Source organism: Rhinoderma darwinii, chromosome 1 (assembly GCF_050947455.1).
Source record: "Rhinoderma darwinii isolate aRhiDar2 chromosome 1, aRhiDar2.hap1, whole genome shotgun sequence".
In the NCBI taxonomy this organism is placed as follows: Eukaryota; Metazoa; Chordata; class Amphibia; order Anura; family Rhinodermatidae; genus Rhinoderma; species Rhinoderma darwinii.
The window spans coordinates 288,770,232-288,797,012 of record NC_134687.1 but is presented as its reverse complement, the minus strand read 5'-3'; the positions used below and the strand labels follow the sequence as shown (position 1 = coordinate 288,797,012).

The following is a 26,781-nucleotide window of genomic DNA, read 5'->3' as shown; positions in this document are numbered from 1 at the left end:
CCTCCCCATATTCATAATTAGCTAAGAACACTGAACAATAAGTCTATTTTAAATAACTGCGAGCAGTTATTAAAAAAAAGAATAATAATCAGTTCTCCTTTTTATACAAATAGCATAGAACACTGAACAGTAAAAATATTACATAAGATAAACTACATTTACGTTCGTCGTAAATGTCGGGAGCATTTCCTGGCAGAATGTGTTCCTAACTACAGAAGTCTTCACTTCTGCGTTTGGGCGGTTGCTAGGGAATCTCATGATGTCAATAATGATGCCACAGGGATACCCCATGTCCCCAAGACGATGTGCTTCTTCTCTGCATGTCTTTGTATACAGATCACTGGTAACAGTCATATAATGGGCTATTCTTATTAGATCACGGTTATCAGTGATCTGTATATGGAGGCAGCAGGGAACAAATAGATCATATAGTCTCTGATAACCTGAAACTAGATAGTAAAAAGGAATAAAAACATCCCTCCGATTAAAAAAAAAGCACACACCTCTCTGAACCCGCGTGCACCAATATTAACATGCTTTACTGTGTGACACGAAAGCATGTTGCATAGGCATCAGGAGCTAAGACATTAAGGCCCCATGCACACGACCGTAAAAAATCTCCGTAATTGCGGACCGCAATACGGTCCACAATTTCAAACCCGTTCAGTTCTATTGGCCGCGGACACCTTTCCGTATCGCTACAGAAGGGTGTCCGTATATATATATATATATATATATATATATATATAAATGTATTTCTGTTGTCTGATATCTGTTGCATGTTCCTTATGCACGGCCAAACGACTGGACCAATCCGCACCAAATTTGGCACATAAGTAAATCACGCGCTTCCGAAGGTTTTAGACCGGGTTTCTTGATGGCCAGGAGGAAGGCTGCATTACTAGTTGCATGGACTCCTCTTGCCCAACTGCAAACTGATCAAATGCGTCATACTGCTGCTCCAGCTGCTGAAACTCCTCTGCAAACTCAGGCTTTCTCAGCAATAGATCAGACAGGCGGCCCTCAGAAGCACAGAGACTCCTGCCTGAACCCAGGCCAGTCAGCAAACTGATAGAGCACATCATGTTTAGCGTGCTAATGAGTGGGATTTCATGCATGATGCGGTTTTTAATTATGATCCAAACATAGTCTAGGGCCAACTGGTAATAAAACTGACAATGTTGTTAAAGAGGCTCTGTCACCACTTTATACGTGGTCTATCTTCTACATAATGTGATCGGAGTTACGACGTATTTCAGCTTTATGCTAATGAGTTTCTTAATGCCCAACTGGGCGTGTTTTACTTTTTGACCAAGTGGGTGTTGTGGAGAGAACTGTATGACGCTGACCAATCAGCATCATACACTTCTCTCCATTCATTTATTCTGCACATAGTGTTCTAGCTAGATCACTATGTGCAGCCACATACACACACACTAACGTTACTCAAGTGTCCTGACAATGAATAGGCATCACCTCCAGCCAGGACGGGATATGTATTCAGAATGCTGACACTTCGCTAACGTTTGTGGTTGATTTACAGCACAGCAGGCGTAGTCTCGCTGTAAATGACAGCTTAATCTCCCGAGACTACGCCTGCTGTGCTGTAAATCAACCACAAACGTTAGCGAAGTATCAGGATTCTGTATACATATCCCATCCTGGCTATTCATTGTCAGGACACTTGAGTAACGTTAGTGTGTGTGTATGTGGCTGCACATAGTGATCTAGCTAGAACACTATGTGCAGAGTAAATGAATGGAGAGAAGTGTATGACGCTGATTGGTCAGCGTCATACACTTCTCTCCACAATGCCCACTTGGTCAAAAAGTAAAACACGCCAAGTTCGGCATTAAGAAACTCATTAGCATAAAGCTAAAATAGGTCGTAACTCCATCAAAAATTATTGTTTTTCTAAATAAAAAACATGCTGTAATCTACATTACAGCGCCGATCACCTTATGTAGAAGATAGGCCACTTATAATGTGGTGACAGAGCCTCTTTAAACAACAGGCTCTGTCACAAAAGAGCAACAAATCCGTAGCATAAATTGACATGCTGCTTATGTAAATTCCGCACCGCAGGTCAATTTATGAGCACTTTCTCTGCAGGTTTTTTTCTGCAGCGTGTGCATGAGATTTGTTCAAATCGAATCATTCACTTTGCTGCTACTGTAAATGTTTTGAAATTTCCACACACAATTGAGTTGCAGAAATTCCACAGCATTTACGCTACGTGGGAACCCGGCCAAAATGAAAAGCACCACCAAAAAATTGAACTAAATACACGATAAAAAAACGCTTGTTACATTTTATAATTTTATACATTTTATATTTCACTATAGACTTTAATGTAACATCTGCCTGCACTAAAAAAAAAATAACAAAATGCTGTAAAAAAACCGCCATTAACCCCTTCCCACTTTGGCCACTTTTGACCCTCCTGACAAAGCCTCATTTTTCAAATCTGACATGTGTTACTTTATGTGGTAATAACTTCGGAATGCTTTTACCTATCCAAGCGATTCTGGGAATGTTTTCTCGTGACACATTGGACTTTAGTGGTAAAATTTGGTCGATACATTCAGTATTTAATTGTGAAAAACAACAAAATTTAGCGAAAAAGTGTAAAAATTTGCATTTTCTAAACTTAAATGTATTTGCTTGTAAGACAGATAGTTATACCACACAAAATAGTCACTAATTAACATCCCCCATATGCAATGGCGGATAATCATATGGGCGGTTCGGCGCTGCTAACTGTCACTGCAGCGATGGGGAGAAGGTGCAGGGAGAGCAATTCAGGGCAGGCTTGGCCGGGATAGTGAAAGCTACGCTTCTCTACATAAAAGTTCTCCGAACAGTAGGCTAAATGACCTTTGATGAGGTCATGCCCATTTGACCACGCCCACCAATCAGGTCCTTCTACCACAGTGAAGAAGCAGAATATCTGCAGGGGAGAAGGCCCGCCCGCCAGTCAGGTCTTTACACAGAGCCCCAGGCTGGGGAGTGCTTTTCCAAACCCACATCCCTTCATCAATTCATCCCTCCATTACCCCCTCCCTTCATCACTCACTCCCTTCATCACTCACTCCCTCCTTCCCTTCATCCCTCCATCACTCACTCCCTCCCTTCATCCCTCCATCACTCCCTTCATCCCTCCATCACTCCCTTCATCCCTCCATCACTCCCTTCATCCCTCCATCACTCCCTCCATCACTCCCTCCCTTCATCACTGCAGTGTGTGGCGCTATCTACAGGGGTCTGTGTGTGGCTCTATCTACAGGGGGATGTGTGTGGCTCTATCTACAGGCGGATGTGTATGACGCTATCTACAGGGGGCTGTGTGTGTGACGCTATCTACAGGGGGCTGTGTGTGTGGCGCTATCTACAGGGGGCTGTGTGTGTGGCGCTATCTACAGGGGGCTGTGTGTGATGCTATCTACAGGGGTCTGTGTGTGATGCTATCTACAGGGGTCTGTGTGTGGCGCTATCTACAGGGGGATGTGTGTGACGCTATCTACAGGGGTCTGTGTGTGGCGCTATCTACAGGGGTCTGTGTGTGGCGCTATCTACAGGGGTCTGTGTAGGGCGCTATCTACAGGGGGATGTGTGTGACGCTATCTACAGGGGGTTGTGTGTGATGCTATCTACAGGGCCTGTTTGTGTGACGCTATCTACATGGGGCTGTGTGTGGCGCTATCTACAGTGGGTGTGTGGCGCTATCTATAGGGGCTGTGTGTGATGCTATCTACATGTGGGTGTTTGTGTGGTGCTATCTACAGGGGTGTGTGTGTGACGCTATCTACAGGGGTCTGTGTGTGACGCTATCTACAGGGGGCTGTGTGTGATGCTATCTACAGCGGGCTGTGTGTGATGCTATCTACAGGGGGATGTGTGTGGCACTATCTACAGGGGGATGTGTGTGTGACGCCATCTACAGGGCCTGTTTGTGTCACGCTCTCTACAGGGAGCTGTGTGTGGCGCTATCTACAGGGGGTGTGTGTGTGTGACGCTATCTACAGGGGGTGTGCGTGTGACGCTATCAACAGGGGCTGTGTGTGTGTGACGCTATCTACAGGGGGTGTGCGTGTGACGCTATCTACAGGGGCTGTGCGTGTGACGCTATCTACAGGGGCTGTGTGTGTGACGACATCTACAGGGGGTGTGTGTGACGATATCTACAGGGGGTGTGTGTGTGACGCTATCTACAAGGGCCTTTGTGCATGTGATGCTTTACTTTACAGTGTTTGACACAACTTATATTTAGAGGCACAGTGTGTGGCACCATGATAAATTTATCTTCATTTATAGGTGTAGAAATGTTGAAAAATGAGAAACAGAAGACATCTGAGTGGTGAATTCTGCAGAAATGGGTCATGGCCTGGAGAAGTCGACATGAAGTCTGGACCAGATGGAGCAGAAAAGAGGAAAAAAGTTACCAGATTCTGAGAAGTCGTCACCTGTGAGTTACTAGATTTATAGAGAATCTGTCACCGCTCCTGACATGTTTATTATAGGAAATCCTTATGTTTCACAAAAAGTCTTTGTGCAGTCCAGAGAAACGCAACTCAATATTTTATGGCCAGGTTCTGCAGTTTTAGGAAATATCCCACATGTGGCTCAAGTGCGCTACTGGACTGAAGCACAGGCTTCCGAAGCAAAGGAGCACCTAGTGCATTTTGGAGCCTCCTTTCTATCAGAATATATTTTAGGCACCATGTCAGTATTTGAAGAGATCTTGTGGTACCAAAACAGTGGAAACCCCCCAAAAGTGACCCCATTTGGGAAGCTACACCCCTCAAGGAATTTATTTAGGGGTATAGTAAGCATTTTGACCCAACAGTTTTTTTGCAGAAATTTTTGGAAGTAGGCCATGAAAATCGAAATTTTTTCAAATAAAATGTAGGTTTAGCTAAATTTTTTTCATTTCCAAAAGGACTAAAGGAGAAAAAGCACCACAACATTTGTAGAGCAATTTCTCCCGACATGTGGTCATAAACGGCTGTTTGGACACACAGCAGGGCTTAGAAGGGAAAGAGCGCCATTTGGCTCTTGGAACTCAAATTTAGCAGGAATGGTTTGCGGAGGCCATGTCGCATTTGCAAAGACCCTGAGGGGACAAGATAGTGGAAATTCCCAACAAGTGACCACATTTTGGAAACTACACCCCTTGAGGAAATTCTCTAGGGGTATAGTGAGCATTTTGACCCCACAGGTGTTTTACAGAAGTTATTGGAAGTAGGCCGTGAAAATAAAAATCTACATTATTTCAAAGAAAATGTGGGTTTAGCAAATGTTTTTTCATTTCCACAAAGATTGAAGGAGAAAAAGCACCGCAACTTTTGCAAAGCAATTTCTCCCGAGTAAAACCATACCCGATATGTGGTCATAAACTGCTGTTTGGACACACGGTAGGGCTCAGAAGGGAAGGAGCACCATTTGGATTCTGGAATGGTTTCTGGGCGCGATGTCACATTTGCTGAGCCCCTGTAGTACTAGTACGGTGGAAACACCCCAAAAGTGACTCCATTTGGGAAACTGCACCCCCTGAGGAATCATCTAGGGATATAGTGAGAATTTTGATCCCAAAGGTTTTTTGCTGAATTAATTAGAATTAAGCAGTGAAAATGCAAAAAAATTTTTTTTCCAATAAGATGTAGTTTTAGATCAACATTCTTCATTTTCACAAGGAATAAAGAAGAAAAAAGCACTACAACATTTGTAAAGCAATTTCTCCCAAGTACAGTAACATCCCATATGTGGTTATAATTGTCTGTTTACATATATGGGAGCATTCAGAAGAAAAGGAGTGGTATTTAACTTTTGGAGTGTAGATTTTGCTGGAATGGTTTGCAGACGCCATGTTGCATTTGTTTTTCAGAAATAAATACGCAGTGGATGATGCAAAGTGAAAATTGCAATTTTTCCACTGATCTTCCTATTCACCGCACAATAAGTTGTGCCCAGCTTGTGCCACTGGAGAATCTTACCCCATAAATTGTTAAGCGGGTTCTCCCGGGTGTGGTAATGCCTTACTTGTGGACATAAATTGCTGTTTGGGCACACTGTAGGGCTAAGAAGGGAAAGACCGCCATTTTGAGCATGGATTTTGCTTGGTAGTTTTGTTTGATTTTTACTGGTATTTCAGTTTATAATGTGGGGACATATGTAATCTGTGTGGAGTACATCAGGGCATAATAAGAGGGTATAATAATGGGGTAAATAATAAAATTATCCATAAATGTGTGTTAGGGTATGTGCACACGCTAGCTGTCATTTACGTGTGAAAAGACAGACTGTTTTCAAGAGAAAACAGCTGCCTCGTTTCACACGTAAATGCTCCTCCTCGCATTTTGTGAGCCGTCTGAGACGCTCGTAAATCTTGAGCTGTGCTTCATTGAGTTCAATGAAGAACAGCTCAAATTACGTGGCAAAGAAGTGTCCTGCACTTCTTTGCTGAGGCAGTCCATTTACGCGTCGTCGTTTGACAGCTGTCAAACGACGACGCGTAAATTACAGGTCGTCTGCACAATACGTCGGCAAACCCATTCAAATGAATGGGCAGATGTTTGCCGACGTATTGGAGCCCTATTTTCAGACGTAAAACGAGGCATAATACGCCTCGTTTACGTCTGAAAATAGGTCGTGTGAACCCAGCCTTACGCTGTGAACCAATCCGTTATGCGCAGGTCGGTGTCACACTGATAAACTGTTTTCTTTCTTATCCCCCTTTTGTAACACTCTGCACCTTTTGGGGACTTTTTCTCCTTTGCAGTTTGGGAAATTTTGCTGGGAAAGTTTTGCGCTGGTATAATATGGGAGCCCTTGCTTCCAGCGGATGTGCTATGTCCCTTCCCTTCCTAGTTCCTAAATACTGGGGCGCATAGAGTTGTTTTTTCATCACCGCATTACTAGTGCCATAACTTTTTTATTTTTCGGTTGATGGAGCTGTGTGCAGGCTCGTTTTTTGCGAGACGGGCTGTAGATTTTATTGGTACCATTTTGGAACACATACGACTTTTTGATCACTTTTTATTTCATTTTTTGGTATATTTTTGGTATAGGAAATTACCAAAAACACGTAATTCTGGAATAGCGTTTTATTGGGGTTTTTTCGCCATCCACAGAGCGCCATAAATGACATGTTAACTTTATTCTGCGGGTCGATATGATTACGGCGATACCTAATTTATAGTTTTTTTTTATGTATTGCAGCTTTTGAACAATAAAATCACTTTTTTTATAAAATCATTTGTTTTCTGTGTCGTCATATTTTAAGACCCATAACTTTTTATTTTTGCGTGGACAAAGCTGTGTCAGGGATTATTTTTTGAGGGACGGGTTGTCGGTCTATTGAGCGCAGCATCTGAGGGGTTACTCGGCCGGATCGGAGAATAGCTCCGGTCCTGGCAGTTACAGGATGCCAGCGGTATAATACAGCAGTCACCCCGCGGTGATGGTGCCGGCTCTGCTTCTGAGCCCGCACCATCACCGCGACGTAACTGTACTGCGGTTTGTGGGAACACCTTCCCGACAGCGCCGTATATATGCAGCGGATGTCAGGAAGGGGTTAAAATTCCATGAAAAACACAGCAAAGCACTGTGCGTGAATTCAACGATGCTGGTATACAGGAATGAATATAAAAGATAGGAGAAGTTTCAGCCTCTCCTTTATACTTTTCCTTCTTTTTGGATCCACTCGTTTTGGCACAAAAAAATGCATAAAAAACTACCACAAAAACTGCATATGTGATTCAAGCCTTAGGCCAGGATGACACTTGCAGTTTTGATGCAGTTTTTTGCTCAGTTTTTGCCCAGTTCACACAAATGTTTTTTGGCACTGATTTTGACACAGAAACCGCATCAGGATCAGCGCCAAAACTGTCTGAAACCGCCTCCCATTGATTTCAATGAGAGGCGGAGGCGGGTTTTTTTCCACGACGGCTTTTAGCCGCTCGCTGTAAAAAAGTGGTATGCGGGTTCAGAGGTTTCGTCTCTGACCTCCCATTGAAATCAATCTTGCTTTCGGATCCTTTTTGGCAAAACGTAGCCAAACACTGCAGCAGAACTGCGTGTCTGTGAGGCTAGATTCACACAGGCGGTGCGCATCTCGGACGTGAAAAACGGCATCCGTGCTCTGCACTGCGGGAATCGATATCACGCATCCCCCATAGAGTACAGTCTATGGAGGGATGCGTGAAACGTGAAAAAATAGGACATGTACTATTTTCTCACGGACCCTTCACACAACGGCCGCGTGGACGGCCACAGTGAATTATATAGGTCCATGTGATGGCCGTTGTTTCAACGGCTGACACACGGACGTTTAACACGTTCATGTGAATAAGGCCTTAGAATGCAGCATTCCAAAAGATTACATTTTGCTCTGAGCAGCAAGGTCTAAAACACCTCCGGTCATGAAGGGGTTAAAGAGAACTCTACGCAAATTACATCCTGTGCAGAGTTTGTCAAAGTCTACAGAACTGTCCATGATTCTGTAGTCTTTTTTCGATAAGGGTGTATTCACATAAGGCCTGATTTACACGAGCGTGTGCGTTTTGCGCACGCAAAAGAACTGGCGCCTTGCGTGCGCAAAAGGCACTTAACAGCTCCATGTGTCATCAGCGTATGATGCGCGGCTGCGAGATTTTCTCGCAGCCGCCATCATTATGACACTCCGTTTGGATGTTTGTAAACAGAAAAGCACGTGGTGCTTTTCTGTTTACATTCAGAATTTGACAGCTGTTGCGCGTATCACGCAGTTCGCACGGAAGTGCTTCCGTGCGGCATGCGTGGTTTTCACGCACCCATTGACTTCAATGGGTGCGTGATGCGCGAACAGCGCACAAAGATAGGACATGTCGTGAGTTTTTTCAGCGGACTCACGCTGAGCAAAACTCACGGACTGTCTGCATGCCCCCATAGACTAATATAGGTGCGCACGACACGTGTGAAAAGCACGCTCGTCGCACGCACGTATATCACGCTCATGTAAACAAGCCCTAAGGGTGTATTCTTTTGCGTTTTTCGCCGCACGTGGTAAGCAGCACCGCATGCCTTTTTCATGGCCGATTTGCTTCCATGCGGGACCCGTTTACACGGATCCCTCATAGACTATTCCGGGATCAATGAAAACGGGCAAAAATAGGACATGTCCTATTTTTTCACGTGCCGTTCACATGGTCCACTAAAACAACGGCCACGTGAATAGCCCCATAGATGTGCATTGATTTTAATGCAGCCGTGTAACAGCCGTTAAAAAAAAGTTCGTCACACGCTGATTAAGTAGTTAGTGTGAATAACCTCTTAATAGTAAAAAGGAGTGGGGCACAGGTATAAAAATGGTCCTTAACTTTTTCTTGCTAATTATCTTATATAAAAAGTCACTCTCCTCAGAAAGCTCTCTCAGTCAGTTGGCAGCTCCATGTGATGTGTTATCAGACTCCTTTGAAGCAAATAAATTATGCATGTTACAGATGCCCTCCATGCCAACACATCATATAAGGATATGCTGTATAGAATTTATATACATCATGACATATATTCATTTGTATAGTGAAATTGCTCCATTAATAGGATCCGTCAGGGTTTCCTTTGGGCAGTCTGCAGCGCTATTCTTGGCATTAAACATTGACAGACCTCATTAAAGTCAATAAGGGCCCTGCCAATATTTATCCTAGAATAGTCTGTTCTGTGGAGAGGTTAAATTTAGGCCCAGTTCATCAAGAGTTTTTTTTAAGCTGATTTTGACTAAAAAAAAATGGGATGTAGAGGCGATTTTTTTTCCGTGGCAGATTTTAGCTACTCGCGGTAAAAAAGGCGCGCCATGCTCTTTTTTGTCGCGGTTTTTATATCAATGGGAGGCAGAGAAAGCGGTTTTCGCAGCGTTTTGTGCCTGCAGCGCTCAATGGCCGTGGGTGAAAATCACGGTAACAAATTGCAGGTAGGTCAAAATCTGCCTCAAAAATCCTGAAGGAATTTTGAGGCAGATTTTTCTGCCTGCAAAATAAACTCAGTGTGAACAGGGCCTTAGAATTCTATTAAGATACTGTTGTTTTTACACATATAAATTATTTGTGTGTGTATTATGACTGGTTCTTTTCTAAATGCTGGATTGTATTCTACGTTAATAGAGAATTGTGCACACATTTACACAGCCCAGTAGAGGTTCATAGGGAGTGGTTAAATGATACAAGAAACAGGAAAATCCAATATCCTGCTTTGTTATATTATATTTGCCTCTGTATACAGTGAGCCTGACAAACAACTAAGTATAACCACATATTCAAAAATGTAAAGGAAAACTAAAACATACAAGCTCAAAATTTGCAGTGATGTATTATTGTGCATGTAGCCATTGAAAACGTTATAAAGGATAACTTTTTTTTAATTCTTTATCTCCATTTTTTAAACATGTAAAAAATAGTGCGTGATTAGATTACAGAAATAAGAAAGGTTATATCACATACTCGGTTATGGTGGAGAATAAAGGCCCTTTTACACCGGCCGAAAAGTGGCTGGTGCAGCAAGTGCCGATCAACGAGACAACGTTGATCGGCGCTCGCTTGCTCCTGTCACACGTTTCTATGGATGGGGATGATCGGTTATTACTCTGATCACTCGTCCCCATACATTATCATCATGTCGGCAGCGCGTCTCCCTGTTTACACAGGGAGATGTCCTACCGACACGATAATATTTCACTTTTTTAAAATGATACGACCAGCAGATGGTCAAGCGTTTGCCAGTTCATCTGCTGATCATTCCCCTGTTTACACAGGGCAATTATCGGAAATGAGTCTTCCCTAAACCCCCTTTAGGGAAGAGGAAACTCTGCATCAAAACAAACCACAATTATCTATTCCAGTCTATAAATGATTACATCTTAATAAGAATAGTTATTCACCGGTTAAACAACAAATAATTTTTACAGGTTGACAACAGAGTTGATCTATCAGGCTTATTAAGGAGTAGGCATATGAACAGTCTCACTTACCACTACTATCCAGACCATCCAACGTAGCCAGGCGCATGTAACAAACTGGAAACAAGAAGAGGAAACAGGACGTGATCTGGAGACAGGGACATTCATTTCATAGCAAGGGCTTCCTGAGGGAGAACACATTGTAAATTCTGGCATGGAGCTTGTTCGTTTTAATTTGTTGTATTCTCACGAACATATTATAACCCACCAGTATCTTCTTGCAAACATAAAATACATAAAAATCAGCTAAACACCATAATTTTGTTACGGATTGTGACCATTCCTGTATGGTCTCCCTTTAGCGTCTAGCATATTTGAGGCCTTAAAGGGGTAGTCCTATTTTAAAAATTATTGGCCGAGCACCGCGCATGTTCGACCGTCGAACATTTAATGTCCTACCCACTGCGGTCGAGCAGTGAGGAGGAGCAGGGGGTTTGGGACCTTCATTCTCGCGATTGGTGGGGTTCCCAGCAGCAGGGCCTACAGTGATCAAAAAACGATCACCTATTCTGTGGATAGGTGATCATTTTTAATTCTGGAAATACCCATTTAATGACCAGCGATTTTTTTTCAGTTTTTTTAACGTTACATTTCATAAGCCATAACTTTTTTATTTTCCAGTAGACATAGTTGTCTGGGGGTGTGTTTTTGTGGGACTAGTTGTATTTTTTTTTTAATGGCACCATTTTGGAGTACACATAATTTATTGATTAACGTTTATTTTTTTATGGGGTAATGGAAAGAAAAAGCAATTTTGCCATTCCTTTTCGTGTCTTAAATTTACACCGTTTACCGTCTCATATAAATTACATAATAACTTTATTCTGCGCATCGTTACAATTACGGCGATACCAAACTTATATAATTTTTGTTTTACTACTTTTGCAAAATAAAAGCATTTTTTTTTTAAGTATTTGTTTTTGTGTCACTATATTCTATTGTCTAATACAATAAACAAAAAATAAATGATAAAGAAAAACAAAAATCTTTCCCCTAGTAGAAGGCAGGTAAATTTTATGACAAAACACAATTTGCCTAGAAGGCAACTAACCCTATTCTCCACACTACTAAAAGAAGGTATTGAATTGTTTTATTCACATAATTCCTAATAATGGAAATAACCTTTATTAACCCTTTAACTACTGCCGTATAATGTTTTTACAGCGGCCGTTCAGGGTAGTTTTCATGGCGGCACCTTTTCACGGCGTCCCTTCAGAAGATGTTTCTCCCTATGTTACCCCAGCTATAAGTACTAGTAAAATGGCAAAGTGTATCCAAAATGCAAACATAAAAATGAAACAACAATGTCAGCATTCAAACTTGTGTCAGGGCCCCTTTAATGGATCTTTAGGGTCAGTATAGTAAAGCATACTGCACTTTCTATCTGTCCATGTCTGTTGGATCTTTACAACCAATCCGTAATATTTGTAAATTTAAACTACACAGACCAGACTAGGAATGAATCTAATCATCAAGCCAGTGATATAATCTGGGAACTATTCAGTGCATATTCAGGCCTTAACAGGTTCCCGACCGCTGGCTGTATATATACGGCCAGCGGTCAGGGTCTCTGAAGTCCGCCGTATAGACTAATTACGGCTGCACTTCAGAGACTGTGCACGCGCGATCGCGTGCACACAGCTCTGTGCCCTGGCTGTTACCAACAGCTCTGGGCACTGGGCAGAGTATAAGGGACCAATCTGATGGTCCCTGAACATGTGGTCGCTGTGAAAACCTACAGTGAAGGAAATAAGTATTTGATCCCTTGTTGACTTTGTAAGTTTGCCCACTGTCAAAGACATGAACAGTCTAGAATTTTTAGGCTAGGTTAATTTTACCAGTGAGAGATAGATTATATTTAAAAAAAAACAGAAAATCACATTGTCAAAATTATATATATTTATTTGCATTGTGCACTGAGAAATAAGTATTTGATCCCCTACCAACCATTAAGAGTTCAGCCTCCTCCAGACCAGTTACACGCTCCAAATTAACTTGGTGCCTGCATTAAAGACAGCTGTCTTACATGGTTACCTGTATAAAAGACTCCTGTCCACAGACTCAATTAATCAGTCTGACTCTAACCTCTACAACATGGGCAAGACCAAAGAGCTTTCTAAGGATGTCAGGGACAAGATCATAGACCTGCACAAGGCTGGAATGGGCTACAAAACCATAAGTAAGACGCTGGGTGAGAAGGAGACAACTGTTGGTGCAATAGTAAGAAAATGGAAGACATACAAAATGACTGTCAATCGACATCGATCTGGGGGTCCATGCAAAATCTCAACTTGTGGGGTATCCTTGATCCTGAGGAAGGTGAGAGCTTAGCTGAAAACTACACGTGGGGAACTTGTTATTGATCTCAAGGCAGCTGGGACCACAGTCACCAAGAAAACCATTGGTAACACATTACGCCATAATGGATTAAAATCCTGCAGTACCCACAAGGTCCCCCTGCTCAAGAAGGCACATGTACAGGCCCGTCTGAAGTTTGCAAATGAACATCTGGATGATTCTGAGAGTGATTGGGAGAAGGTGCTGTGGTCAGATGAGACTAAAATTGAGCTCTTTGGCATTAACTCAACTCGCCGTATTTGGAGGAAGAGAAATGCTGCCTATGACCCAAAGAACACCGTCCCCACTGTCAAGCATGGAGGTGGAAACATTGTTTTGGGGGTGTTTCTCTGCTAAGGGCACAGGACTACTTCACCGCATCAATGGGAGAATGGATGGAGCCATGTACCGTCAAATCCTGAGTGACAACCTCCTTCCCTCCACCAGGACATTAAAAATGGCTCGTGGCTGGGTCTTCCAGCACGACAATGACCCGAAACATACAGCCAAGGCAACAAAGAAGTGGCTCAAAAAGAAGCACATTAAGGTCATGGAGTGGCATAGCCAGTCTCCAGACCTTAATCCCATCGAAAACTTATGGAGGGAGCTGAAGATTCGAGTTGCCAAGCGACAGCCTCGAAATCTTAATGATTTACAGATGATCTGCAAAGAGGAGTGGGCCAAAATTCCATCTAACATGTGTGTAAACCTCATCATCAACTACAAAAAACGTCTGACTGCTGTGCTTGCCAACAAGGGTTTTGCCACCAAGTATTAAGTCTTGTTTGCCAAAGGGATTAAATACTTATTTCTCTGTGCACAATGCAAATAAATATATATAATTTTGACTATGTGATTTTCTGTGTTTTTTTTTATATAATCTATCTCTCACTGGTAAAATTAACCTAGCCTAAAAATTCTAGACTGTTCATGTCTTTGACAGTGGGCAAACTTACTAAATCAGCAAGGGATCAAATACTTATTTCCTTCACTGTATCACAGCGACCACATTTGTTTTATTTTTACTTTTCTGGCAGTAAATCTCCTGCCTCTTTTCTTCTCCTCACACATTGTTTCAGTTTGAGGAGAAGAAGAGACTCGAGAGAATTGCTGCCAGAAGAATACAGTGAAAAAAAATACAGTTACACTATAAAACATTCTCTGTATAGATAGATTTCTATCTATCTATACAATCTATCTATCTATCCAGCTATCTTTTTTTCTATCTATCTACCTTTCTTTCTTTTATTCTATTAGAATAGGCAGGTAGGGAGTATATAATTATATATATATCCACATATATATAATATATATAGCAATAGCGGTTTATTTTTTTGTTAGCGGTAGTGTAGATCTATACACCAGTTAGTTTGTGTGTTTTATAAAAAAAAAAATTGGTTTAGTTAGTGTTAGTGTTAGTGACGTTATGGCGAGGAAGTTGTTTAGCGCCGAGGAGGCATACGCCATGCTGTGGTCTGAGTCGGAGACCGCATCAGAGATGGCGTCAGAGATGGAACCTGTTTTGGGCAGTGATGATGACAGCGTCACTTCAGGTTCATCTTCAGGGGACGTTGTCCCTGATGCAGTTGAAACTGCAGAACATGAAAGCGCAGGGCCAAGTAGCGCTGTAGCACGGGACAGCCTGGTCCCTCCAGTCCAGGCTCTTGTATGGGCACCTGCCCCATCTTTTGGGCCTAGAATCCACGGATTTACTGCCACTCCTGGCATAACCGTGGACAAGTACAAATTTTGTCCAAATGGATTACTTCCATTTATTTATAACGGACGACATCCTAAATCAGATTGTCCACGAAACATATTTATATACCACTCAATATATAAGGCAGAAACCTTCATCCACCCATGCCAGAGATTGGACACCCACCAATTTGCAGGAATTAAAAAAATATTTGGGGCTCACTCTAAATATGGGTATTGTCAAAAAGCCCTCCATTAGGTCTTACTGGTCAACAAGACCCGCCCAAGCCACCCCAGTATATTCTGCAGTAATGCCCAGGTCTCGTTATGAGACAATAATGACGTTCCTCCACTTCAACGACAACGCACAGGCCCCCCCAAGTACCGATGCAAACCGGGATCGGTTGTTCAAAATAAGACCGCTAATAAATTCCCTGAATAATTTATTTCTGCAACTCTACACCCCTGAGCAGAATGTAAGTGTGGACGAATCCCTCCTCACCTTCCATGGCAGACTTAGCTTTCGCCAATATCTACCTTCCAAAAGGGCAAGATATGGCGTTAAGCTTTATAAACGGTGCGAAAGCGGGTCAGGATATACCACCGCCTTCAGGATTTATGAAGGGCGGGACCGCTCAATAAATGTTCCTGGATGCCCGCCTGATCTTTCCACCAGCAGCAAAATTGTGTGGGAGATAATGCAGCCTCTGCTTCACAAGGGGTACCACCTGTACTGCGACAATTTTTATTCCAGTGTGCCCCTGTTTAGGCATTTGCATGCTGCAAGGACTGGGGCATGTGGTACCATGCGCAAAAAACGAATTGGTTTTCCACAGCAATTAATGGGGAAGCGCATGGTAAAGGGGGACTCCTGTGCTTATGCATCTGAGGAATTGCTGGCGGTCAAGTTCAGGGATCGCAAAGACGTGTATGTGCTAAGCACGATTCATACCGCAGGAACAGTGGCAGTGAGGGAAAGAGGGGCAACATCGGACAAGCACAAACACAAACCAGTGAGCGTGTCCGAATATAACAAGTACATGGGGGGGGTGGATTTAAGCGACCAGGTTTTACAGCCCTATTTAGTAAAGCGAAAAACAAAAACCTGGTACAAAATAGTGGCCATTTATTTGTTACAGGTGGTTATCCACAACTCATTTGTGCTCTGCAAAAAAAACAGAGGCAGAGACACATACCTGGATTTCCAGGAGAAAATTATTGAAGGCCTCATTTTTGATGTTCAGGACACCAGAGAATGCCCCCAGTCTGAGGATGTCACGCGACTGACTGAAAGACACTTCATCAGTCGGATTCCCCCAACACCAACCAGAAGCAACCCCCAGAAAAAGTGCCGCATCTGCAGAAAAGACGGGCACCGCAAAGATTCCCGATATTTCTGTCCCTCATGTCCCTCGCAACCAGGCCTGTGCATTGAGCCATGTTTTAAAAAATACCACACTGTTCTGCATTATTAGATTTTAGTTAATTTGTTGAAAATATATTTGCCCTACATTACTTTTTTATTTTTCCCCTGATTTTACTCCAAGGGTGAGGGAGGGAATGGGTGGGGGGTGGATGTCATGTTTGCATGTTTTCTAAAGTTCATCTGCTGGATAGCTCCATTTGCATAAACCTGCAATTTCTTATTTTAGAAAACCCCAAAAAATAAATTCCCATTATACCCCTAGATTAACCCCTTCCCGACATTTGACGTACATGTACGACATGGAAAGCATTGACTTCCCGCAAAATGCCGTACATGTACGTCAAACGTTTGGCACCAGCTCAGAAGCTGAGTCGGTGCCATCATCACCGGATCTCAGCTGTATCTTACAGCTGACATCCGACTGTAACGGCGGGGACCGAAATTAGCTTCGATCCCCGCCATTAACCCCTTAAGTGCAGCGCTCAAACGCGATCGCTGCACTTAAGGTGTTTGCAGCTCATCGGAGCCCCAGCAATGAAATTGCCGGGGTTCCGTTGGCTGCAATGGCAACCGGAGGCCTAATACTGGCCTCCCGGTCTGCCTAGCACCGAAGCCGGTCAAGATCCGCCCGGCGGCGGAGCCTGATCGGCTTCCGTAGCTGCCGGCAAGATGGCGCCGGGTCAGGAGCTGATCCGGCGTCATCAGCGGTGGAGGTCAGCTGTACTGTACAGCTGACATCCACCTGTAACGGCAGGAACCGGAGCTAGCTCCGATCCCTGCCATTAACCACTTCGATGCAGCAATCGAAAGCGATTGCTGCATCGTAGCGGTTACAAGCAGATCGCCAGCCCTGACAGGCAATCGGGACTGGCGACTGCTGTTATGGCAACAGGAGACACAATGGTCTCCTGCTCTGCCATTACGGAAGCCGATTTAGGCCCCGCCGGGAGGCGAAGCCTAAACGGCTTGCTGTCAGTGAATGACTGACAGATCTAATACATTGCACTACATAGGTAGTGCAATGTATTAGAAAAAAAAAAATCTGACCGTTGGACCTTCAAGTCCCCTAGTGGGACTTGAGAAAAAGTGTAAAAAAAGTATAAAAAAGTGTAAAAAAAAGTGCAAAAAATAAAAGTTTGAAAACAATAAAAGTTTCAAGTAATCAAATAACACACAGTCCCCCTTTTACTCTTATCAAGTCCTTTATTATTGAAAAATAATAATAAACCATATGTATTTAGTATCGCCACGACCGTAACGACCGGAGGTATCAAAATATTATATTATTTATTGCACGCGGTGAACAGCGTAAAAAAAAACGTAAAAAACGTTACCAGAGTTTCTGTTTTTTGGTCACTTTGCCCTACAAATATTACAATAAAAAGTGATCAAAAAGTCGCACGTATCCAAAAATGGTACCTATAAAAACTATAGCTCGTCCCGCAAAAAACAAGCCCTCATACAGCTCCGTCGACAAAAAAATTAAAACGTTATGGTTCTCACAACTTGGCGACAGAAAAAATACATTCTTTTTACAAAAGTAATTTTATTGTGCAAAAAGTTGTAAAACATAAAAAAGTGCTATAAATTAGGTATCGCCGGAATCGTACTGACCCGCAGAATAAAGTTAACATGTAGTTTATAATACGTGGTGAACGCTGTATAAAAAAAACAAAAAAAGCTGTGCCAGAATTGCGTTTTTTTGTTTACCTGGCATCCCAAAAAATAGGATAAAAGGTGATCAAAAAGTTGCATGTACCCCAAAATGGTACCAATAAAAACTACAGCTCGTCCCGCAACAAACCAGCCTTCATATCGATACGTCTATGAAAAATAAAATTAGTTATGGCTCCAATAAGTCAGGAAATAAAAAAATATGCAGTTGTGCCCGAGGGGAACATTTCTTCTGTTTCAAGAGGCGATTTATCAAGGACCTAAAATTAGGGAACCAGGAAGGGGAGGGCCCAAACATATCTGCTGGAAGCGACGGTGCCCGTATTATACCAGGACAACACTTTCCCAGCAAAATTCCCCAAACTACAAAGGCGCGGAGTGTGGACCAAAAGGGGGATAAGAAATGACACCATTTATCAGTGCGACACCGGCCTGTGCAGAAAGGATTGCTTCACAGCGTAACACACATCTATGGATTATTTTTATTTTTTTATACCACCTGACTATGCCCCTTATATACTCCGCCCCGCTTACATGTACCCCCACATTATAAAACACAAGCAATACTCAAACAAATATAGTACCAAGCAAAATCCGCTCTCCAAAAGCCAAATGGTGCTCCCTCGGCCCTGAACCCTACAGCGTGCCCAAACAGCAGTTTCCTTCAACATATATGGCACCGTCATACCCGGGAGAACCCTTTTAACAATTTTTGGGGTGTGTGTCTCCAGCGTCATAAGCTGGGCATGACATATTTGCCACTGAATGGCATATCTAGGGAAAAAAATTTTTTTTTAATTTGCACCATCCGCAGTGCATTCATTTATGGAAAAGACCTGTGGGGTGAAAATGCTCACTACACCTCTTAATAAATGCATTGAGGGGTGCAGTTTCCATAATGGGGTCACTTCTCAGGGGTTTCTTTTTATTATTTCACATCTGAGCCTCTGCAGTTGTGAACCAATACTTTGTAAATCGCCAAATTAGGCCTCCACTCCGCATGGTACTCTTCACTTCTGAGCCCTGTCATATGTCCAGACAAGAGATTAGGGCCACATGTAGGGTGTTTCTAAAACCGGGAAACACCGCATAATAATTAGAGAGCTGTCTTGTTATGGTGGCACAAGCCGGGCACCACATATTGGCATATCTATGGAAAAAAATCCCATTTTCACTCTGCAACATCAAGTGCACACTAATTTCTACAAAACACCTGCAGGGTTAAAATGCTTACTACACCCCTTGGTAAATGCATTGAGGGGTGTAGTTTCCAAAATGGGGTCACTTCTGGGGGGTTTCCACTGTTTTGGGCCCACAGGCGCCCAGAAACCAATCCAGCAACATCTGCACTCCAAATGGCGGTCCTTCCCATCTGAGCCCTGCCGTGTGCCCAAACAGCAGTTTATGACCACATATGGGGTATTGCCGTACTCGGGAGAAATAGCTTTACAAATGTTGGGTTCTTTTTTTCCTTTATTTGTTGAGAAAATGAAAAAATTTGCGCTAAAGCTACGTCTTATTGAAGAAAAAGGACTGTTTTTATTTTCACTGCCCAATTCTAATAAATTCTATGAAACATCTGTGGGGTCAAAATGCTCACTACACCCCTAGATGCATTCCTCAAGAGGTGTAGTTTCCTAAATGGAGTCCCTTTTTGGGCGTTTTCATTGTTTTGTCCCCTCAGGGGCTTTGCAAATGTGACATGGCCTCCGCAAATCATTCCTGCTAAATGTGATCTCAAAAAGTCAAATAGTGCTCTTTCCCTTCTAAGCCCTGCCGTGTGTCCAAACAGCCGTTTATTACCACATGTGGGGTATTGTTTTACTCGGGAGAAATTGCTTTACAAATTTTGTGGTGCTTTTTCTCCTTTAGTCCTTCTGGAAATGAGAAAAAATTAGCTAAACCTACATTTTCTTTGAAAAAATGTAGATTATTATTTTCAGGGCCTACTTCCAATAATTTCTGCAAAAAAACTGTGGTGTCAAATCGCTCACTATACCCCTAGATAATTTCCTCAATGGGTGTTGTTTCCAAAATGGGGTCACTTGTTGGGGGTTTCCACTGTTTTATCCCCTCAGGGGCTTTGTAAATGTGACATGGCCTCCGCAAACCATTCCTGCTAAACTTGAGCTCCAAAAGCCAAATGGCGCTCTTTCCCTTCTCAGCCTCGCCGTGTGTCCAAACAGCCGTTTATTACCACATGTGGGGTACTGTTTTACTCGGGAGAAATTTCTGTACAAATTTTATGGTGATTTTTCTCCTTCAGTCCTTGTGGAAATGAAAAAAAATTAGCTAAACCTACATTTTATTTGAAAAAATGTAGATTTTCATTTTCACAGCCTACTTGCAAAAATTTCTGCAAAAAACCTGTGGGGTCAAAATGCTCACTATACCCCTAGATAATTTCCTCAAGGGGTATAGTTTCCAAAATGGGGTCACTTGTTTGGGGTTTTCACTGTTTTGTCACCTCAGGGGCTTTGTAAATGTGACATGGCCTCCGCAAACCATTCCTGCTAAATGTGAACTCCAAAAGCCAAATAGTGCTCTTTCCCTTCTCAGCCACGCCATGTCTCCAAACAACCGTTTATTACCACATGTGGGGTATTGTTTTACTCGGGAGAAATTGCTTTACAAATTTTGCGGTGCTCTTTCTCCTTTAGTCCTTGTGGAAATGAGAAAAAAAATCGCTAAACCTACATTTTCTTTGAAGAAATGTTGATTTTAATTTTCACCGCCTACTTCCAATAATTTCTGTAAAAAACCTGTGCGGTCAAAATGCTCACTACACCCCTAGATAATTTCCTTGAGGTGTCTAGTTTCCCAGATGGGGTCACTTTTGGGGGATTTTGACTGTTTTGGCACCGCAAGAGCCCTTCAAACCTGACATGGTGCCTAAAATATATTCTAACAAAAATAAGGCCCCAAAATCCACTAGGTGCTCCTTTGCTTCTGAGGCCGGTGCTTCAGTCCAGTAGCACGCTAGGGCCACATGTGGAATATTTCCTAAAACTGCAGAAACTGGGCAACAAATATTGAGTTGCATTTCTCTGGTAAAACCTTCTGTGTTATAAAAAAAATTGTATTAAAAATGTATTTCTGCAGAAAAATATGAAATTTGTAAATTTCACCTCTACTTTGCTTTAATTCCTGTGAAATGTTTAAAGGGTTAAGACATTTTCTAAATGCTGTTTTGAATACTTTGAGGGGTGAAGTTTTTAAAATGGGGTGACTTTTTTGGGGTTTCTAATATATAAGGCCCTCAAAACCACTTCACAACTGAACTGGCCCCTGTAAAAATAGCCTTTTGAAATTTTCTTGAAAATGTGAGAAATTGCTGCTAAAGTTCTAAGCCTTGTGAGGTCATAGAAAAATAAAAGGATGGTCAAAAAACGATGCCAATCTAAAGTAGACATATGGGTGATGTTAATTAGCAACAATTTTGTGTGGTATAACTGCCTGTCTTACAAGCAGATACATTTAAATTGAGAAAAATGCTAATTTTTGAAATTTTTCGCTAATTTTTGGTGTTTTTCACAATTAAATACTGAACATATCGAGCAAATTTTGCCAGTAACATAAAGTCCAATGTGTCACGAGAAAACAATCTCCGAATCGCTTGGATAGGTGAAAGCATTCCGGAGTTATTACCACATAAAGTGACACATGTCAGATTTGAAAAATGAGGCTCTGTCAGGAAGGTCAAAAGTGGCTAAAGAGGGAAGGGGTTAATATTTTGGGATTTCTGCTTCAAGAGCAGATATTTTGGAAGTGTTATAGAAACTCTGTTGTGTTTTGTATAACCAGCTTTGAAAAAAAGCGATTTGTGAAATAAGCTTCTTCTATCGTCCGCCCTCCTACATCTCTATGTGATAATAAGGCCCACATATTTGGTATCCCCATGCACAGGAGAAGTGGCAGAATGTGAAAGGAGATTAATTTTGGCCGTGGTCTATACTGTGTGTGAAAAATGCTGGTATAAACTGACGCATTTGCTAAAAAATTGCTAATTTTATTTTGATCCATCTTATTCAAGAAACTTTCAGAAGAAAACTGGACAGTCTAAAAATATGATAAACCCCTTGAAGGAAACCTTGTGGGGTCTACTTGTGTGAATGAAGTCATTCATGGGGTGTTTCTAATGTTTCAGCAGTATTAGGCCTCCCAGAAAACAGTATGCGGCTATAAAATCAAGTGCAGAATTCCTGGACCGAAAAGGCCAAAAAGCCTCCTTTTATGCCAAGCCCTGGCACATGCCCGTGAATAAAGCACACATCTTTGGTATCCCCATGCACAGGAGAAGTGGCAGAATGTGAAAGGAGATTAATTTTGTCCGTGGTCCATTCTGTGTGTGAAAAATGCTAGCATAAACTGACGCATTTGTTAAAAAAAAAGCTAATTTTATTTTGTTCCATCTTATTCAAGAAACTTTCAGAAGAAAACTGGACTGTCTAAAAATATGATAAACCCCTTGAAGGAAACCTTGTGGGGTCTACTTGTGTGAATGAAGTCATTTATGGGGTGATTCTAATGTTTCAGCAGCATTACGCCCCCCAGAAAACAGTATGCTGCAATAAAATCAAATGCAGAATTCCTGGACCAAAAAGCCTCCTTTTATGCCAAGCCCTGGCACATGCCCGCACAGTGAATAAGGCACACATATTTGGTATCCCCATGCACGGGAGAAGTGGAAGAATGTGAAAGGAGATTAATTTTGTCCGTGGTCTATACTGTGTGTGAAAAATGCTAGCATAAACTGACGCATTTGCTAAAAAAAAGCTGATTTTATTTTGTTCCATCTTATTCAAGAAACTTTCAGAAGAAAACTGGACTTGCTAAAAATATGATAAACCCCTTGAAGGAAACCTTGTGGGGTCTACTTGTGTGAATGAAGTCATTTATGGGGTGTTTCCAATGTTTCAGCAGCATTAGGCCCCCAAGAAAACAGTATGCTGCTGTAAAATCAAATGCAGAATTCCTGGACCGAAAAGGCCAAAAAGCCTCCTTTTATGCCAAGCCCTGGCACATGCCCGCACAGTGAATAAAGCACACATATTTGGCATCCCCATGCACGGGAAAAGTGGAAGAATGTGAAATGGGATGAATTTTTTCCGTGGTCCATTCTATGTGTGAAAAATGCTAGCATAAACTGATGCATTTGCTAAAAAAAGCTAATTTTATTTTGTTCCATCTTATTCAAGAAACTTTCAGAAGAAAACTGGACTTTCTAAAAATATGATAAACCCCTTGAAGGAAACCTTGTGGGGTCTACTTGTGTGAATGAAGTAATTTATGGGGTGTTTCTAATGTTTCAGCAGCATTAGGCCCCCCAGAAAACAGTATGGTGCTATAAAATCAAATGCAAAATTCCTGGACCGAAAAGGCCAAAAAGCCTCCTTTTATGCCAAGCCCTGGCACATGCCCGCACAGTGAATAAGGCACACATATTTGGTATCCCCATTCACGGGAGAAGTGGAAGAATGTGAAAGGAGATGAATTTTGTCTGTGGTCTATACCGTGTGTGAAAAATGCTAGCCTAAACTGACGCATTTGCAAAAAAAAGCCCTGATTTTATTTTGTTCCATCTTATTCAAGAAACTTTCAGAAGAAAACTGGACTGTCTAAAAATATGATAAACCCCTTGAAGGAAACCTTGTGGGGTCTACTTGTGTGAATGAAGTCATTTATGGGGTGTTTCTAATGTTTCAGCAGTACACCCCCCAGAAAACAGTATGCGGCTATAAAATCAAATGCAAAATTCCTGGACCGAAAAGGCCAAAAAGCCTCCTTTTATGCCAAGCCCTGGCACATGCCCGCACAGTGAATAAGGCACACATATTTGGTATCCCCATGCACGGGAGAAGTGGAAGAATGTGAAAGGAGATTAATTTTGTCCGTGGTCCATACTGTGTGTGAAAAATGCTAGCATAAACTGACGCAATTGCTAAATTCTTGCATTTTTTTCCAATTTTGCCCACTTTAGAGAAAAAAATAAAAATGATATATACTGACAAATGCCACTAAAACAAAGCCCTATCTGACCTTTAAAAAGAGTGTCAAATGATGAACTTTATTCACCTGCAGAGTTATAGTCATCTAAAGAAGCGCATAGCAAAATTGAAAAATTTGCTCTGGTCATTTAGCTGTAAAACAGCCTAGTCCTTAACCGGTTAAAGGGGTCGTCCCAAGATTAAGGGTATGTTACGGACGTATTTCAGGCATTTTACGCCTCGAAATACACCTGAAAAAACGTCTCCAAACCGTCTGCAAACATCTGCCCATTGAATTCAATGGGTCTTACGGTGTTCTGTGCAGACAGGCTTTTTTTACGCGCCGCTGTCAAAAGACGGCGCGTAAAAAGACACCCACCTCAAAGAAGTGCATGTCACTTCTTGGGACGTAATTGGAGCAGTTTTTCATTGACTCCAATGAAAACCAGCTCCAATTACGTCCGTAAAAGACGCCGCGAAAAAACGCGTGCACTTGTCAAAACGTCTGAAATTCAGGAGCTGTTTTCGCCTGAAAACAGCTCCGTAATTTCAGAAGTAATTGGCGTTGCCATGTGAACATACCCTAATTGTTATCCCATCTCTACAGGATAGGAGTTAACATGCCGATCAGTGGGGGTCCCTTGTACCATGAGTTAATGACGCTGCAGGTCAAGCACAAACCCTGCCGCTCCAGTCACTCAGGGGTACAAGGGACTCCCGTTCTAGTTATCAGTAGGGGTCCCAGTGGTCGGACCCCCACCGATCAGCATGTTATGTCCTATCCTGTAGACAGGGGATAACATTTAATCTTGGAACAACCCCTTTAAAGGGAAGGTGTCATTAATTAATTTATTTTTTTATCATATTGCTTTTAGTATGATAAAAAAAAAATACATATATTTATTTGTGTTCGTGTCTGTGTTCTACTTTTTACATTTTTTTTATTTTTACTTCTCTAGGGGGGCTGCCATTTTTTTTTCATCTCTGTATGTGTCGATTAACGACACATACAGAGATGGAATATGGCACATACATCCCAATAGAGAATGGGAACGGGAGCCGTTCCATTCACTGCAGCGTACGCCGTCTGTGTGGGAACGGCGCATGCGCCGCTCCCCCACACAGACCAAACCGAAGCTCTTTAGCAGAGTGAAATTCGGCGCCATTTTCATGTGGACCAGAAGCTGCTGCTGGACAGTCAGGTGATGACTTCCGGCCGCGGCTTCCGGCCATATGTTCAAGGAAGCGAAGGCGCAAGGAATAGGAGCGGAGGCGGCAGCGGTGGCAGGAGCAGGTAAGTTAGGTTTGTGTGTGTTAGTGTTCTACATTCTGCTTAGCACTGTATCTAATCCTCCTACACTGTGCATTCACTCAAAAAATGGCAGCACACAGTGTAGGAGGTTTGAAGATTCAACCCCCTCCCTCTCCTGGCACTAGCCAGAATAAGGGAGGGGGGATTGTGTGAGGACACTAGAGCGAGTGTATCTACCCCAAATTTGCAGCATAAAGCAATGAGGTTGCTTTACCACATTGACCCTGCTGCAATTTTGGGAACTGCTCCCTCTAGTGACCAGCACATGGAAATGTTATAAATTAGAATCTAATTTATAAAAAATTCAAATAATGTGTAATCACTCAAATAATGATTGTTTAACTAAACAAAAAAATAAATAATAATTTCTAGCGACACATTCCCTTTAACTGCAAGGCGCATATGTATATTTGGAAAAATAGGCACATGGAACAGTAGCAAAGCAAAGAATAAACTGCGCACATCCTATAAATATATACCAGCAGTGAATATACCGCAGATCCATACACACCAGCAGTGACTAGCGAAGAGGGAGGTTGTGTGCAAGTGCTGCTGCTGTGTCTGTGTGTTGTGTGGACCACACCCAGGATCCAGGGAGTTTCCTTTTTTCACCAGCCCAGGTTCATATCACCTGCCTAGGCTAAGGAAACATTCCTGAAGGAGGCTCCATACATACATGGATCCTCAGACGTCTACCCCCTGGAGCATGCAGGCGGGGGGTAGAGGGTCTTCCCAACCTGCTGGGAAGGTGCAGCCAGCATCAGGGGTGAGAAGGTCATCCCATGGAAAGATCTGTGCGGCCCCCCCTGATGCTGGGGCTCTGGAAGGAGCCAGGAGGAGAGATGTGAAGGAGGATAAGGAGGTACGCCCAGGTGGAGGCCCAGCAAGCCAAGATGCCCGACCCAGGGACCAGAGTACAGTCGAGGAGTGGGGGCTACTGCGGTCAGGGGAGTCGGTGGAAACTTCAGTTCCCGCCTATCTTCCCGGCTAGAGGAATACCGGGACCTCGGTAAGTCCCTGTGGTGGCTGCGGGAAGATCTGGCGGTCGCCAGGGGATGAGCCGCAAAAACATCAGGCGCCAAGAGGTCCCGGTACAGTCTCCAGGTAAAGAAAATTTTGGAGGAAATTAAGGCGGTGGAGGAGAAAAGAATGGAGATCCTGGCTGGTGGGGGACTCTTTGGGGAGAAGCTAGAGAATGACGAGAGGTTTCCTCTGATGGCGTCCCCCGCAAGTGGCAATGGATCCCCAAGAGCGAAGGGGGAGGAGACTGCCGTAATGTCAGTAAATTAGAGAATGGAAAGTACGCCAACTCAGGAGGAGAGTGACTCCGAGGCCTCCCAGAAAAGCAGTGAAGAAGAGA

At 42.7% G+C, this 26,781-nt stretch overlaps 1 protein-coding gene across 1 annotated transcript in view; it reads right to left on the bottom strand.

Annotated features, from left to right (window-relative positions):
* The window catches only part of USHBP1 (USH1 protein network component harmonin binding protein 1), a 186,082-nt gene that overhangs the window by 122,674 nt on the left and 36,627 nt on the right, over window positions 1–26,781 (bottom strand). The window contains exon 2 of the mRNA XM_075825295.1: window positions 11,000–11,112. The gene's annotated coding sequence lies outside the window, so the exon portion shown is untranslated. The remainder of the gene's footprint in view (window positions 1–10,999; window positions 11,113–26,781) is intronic.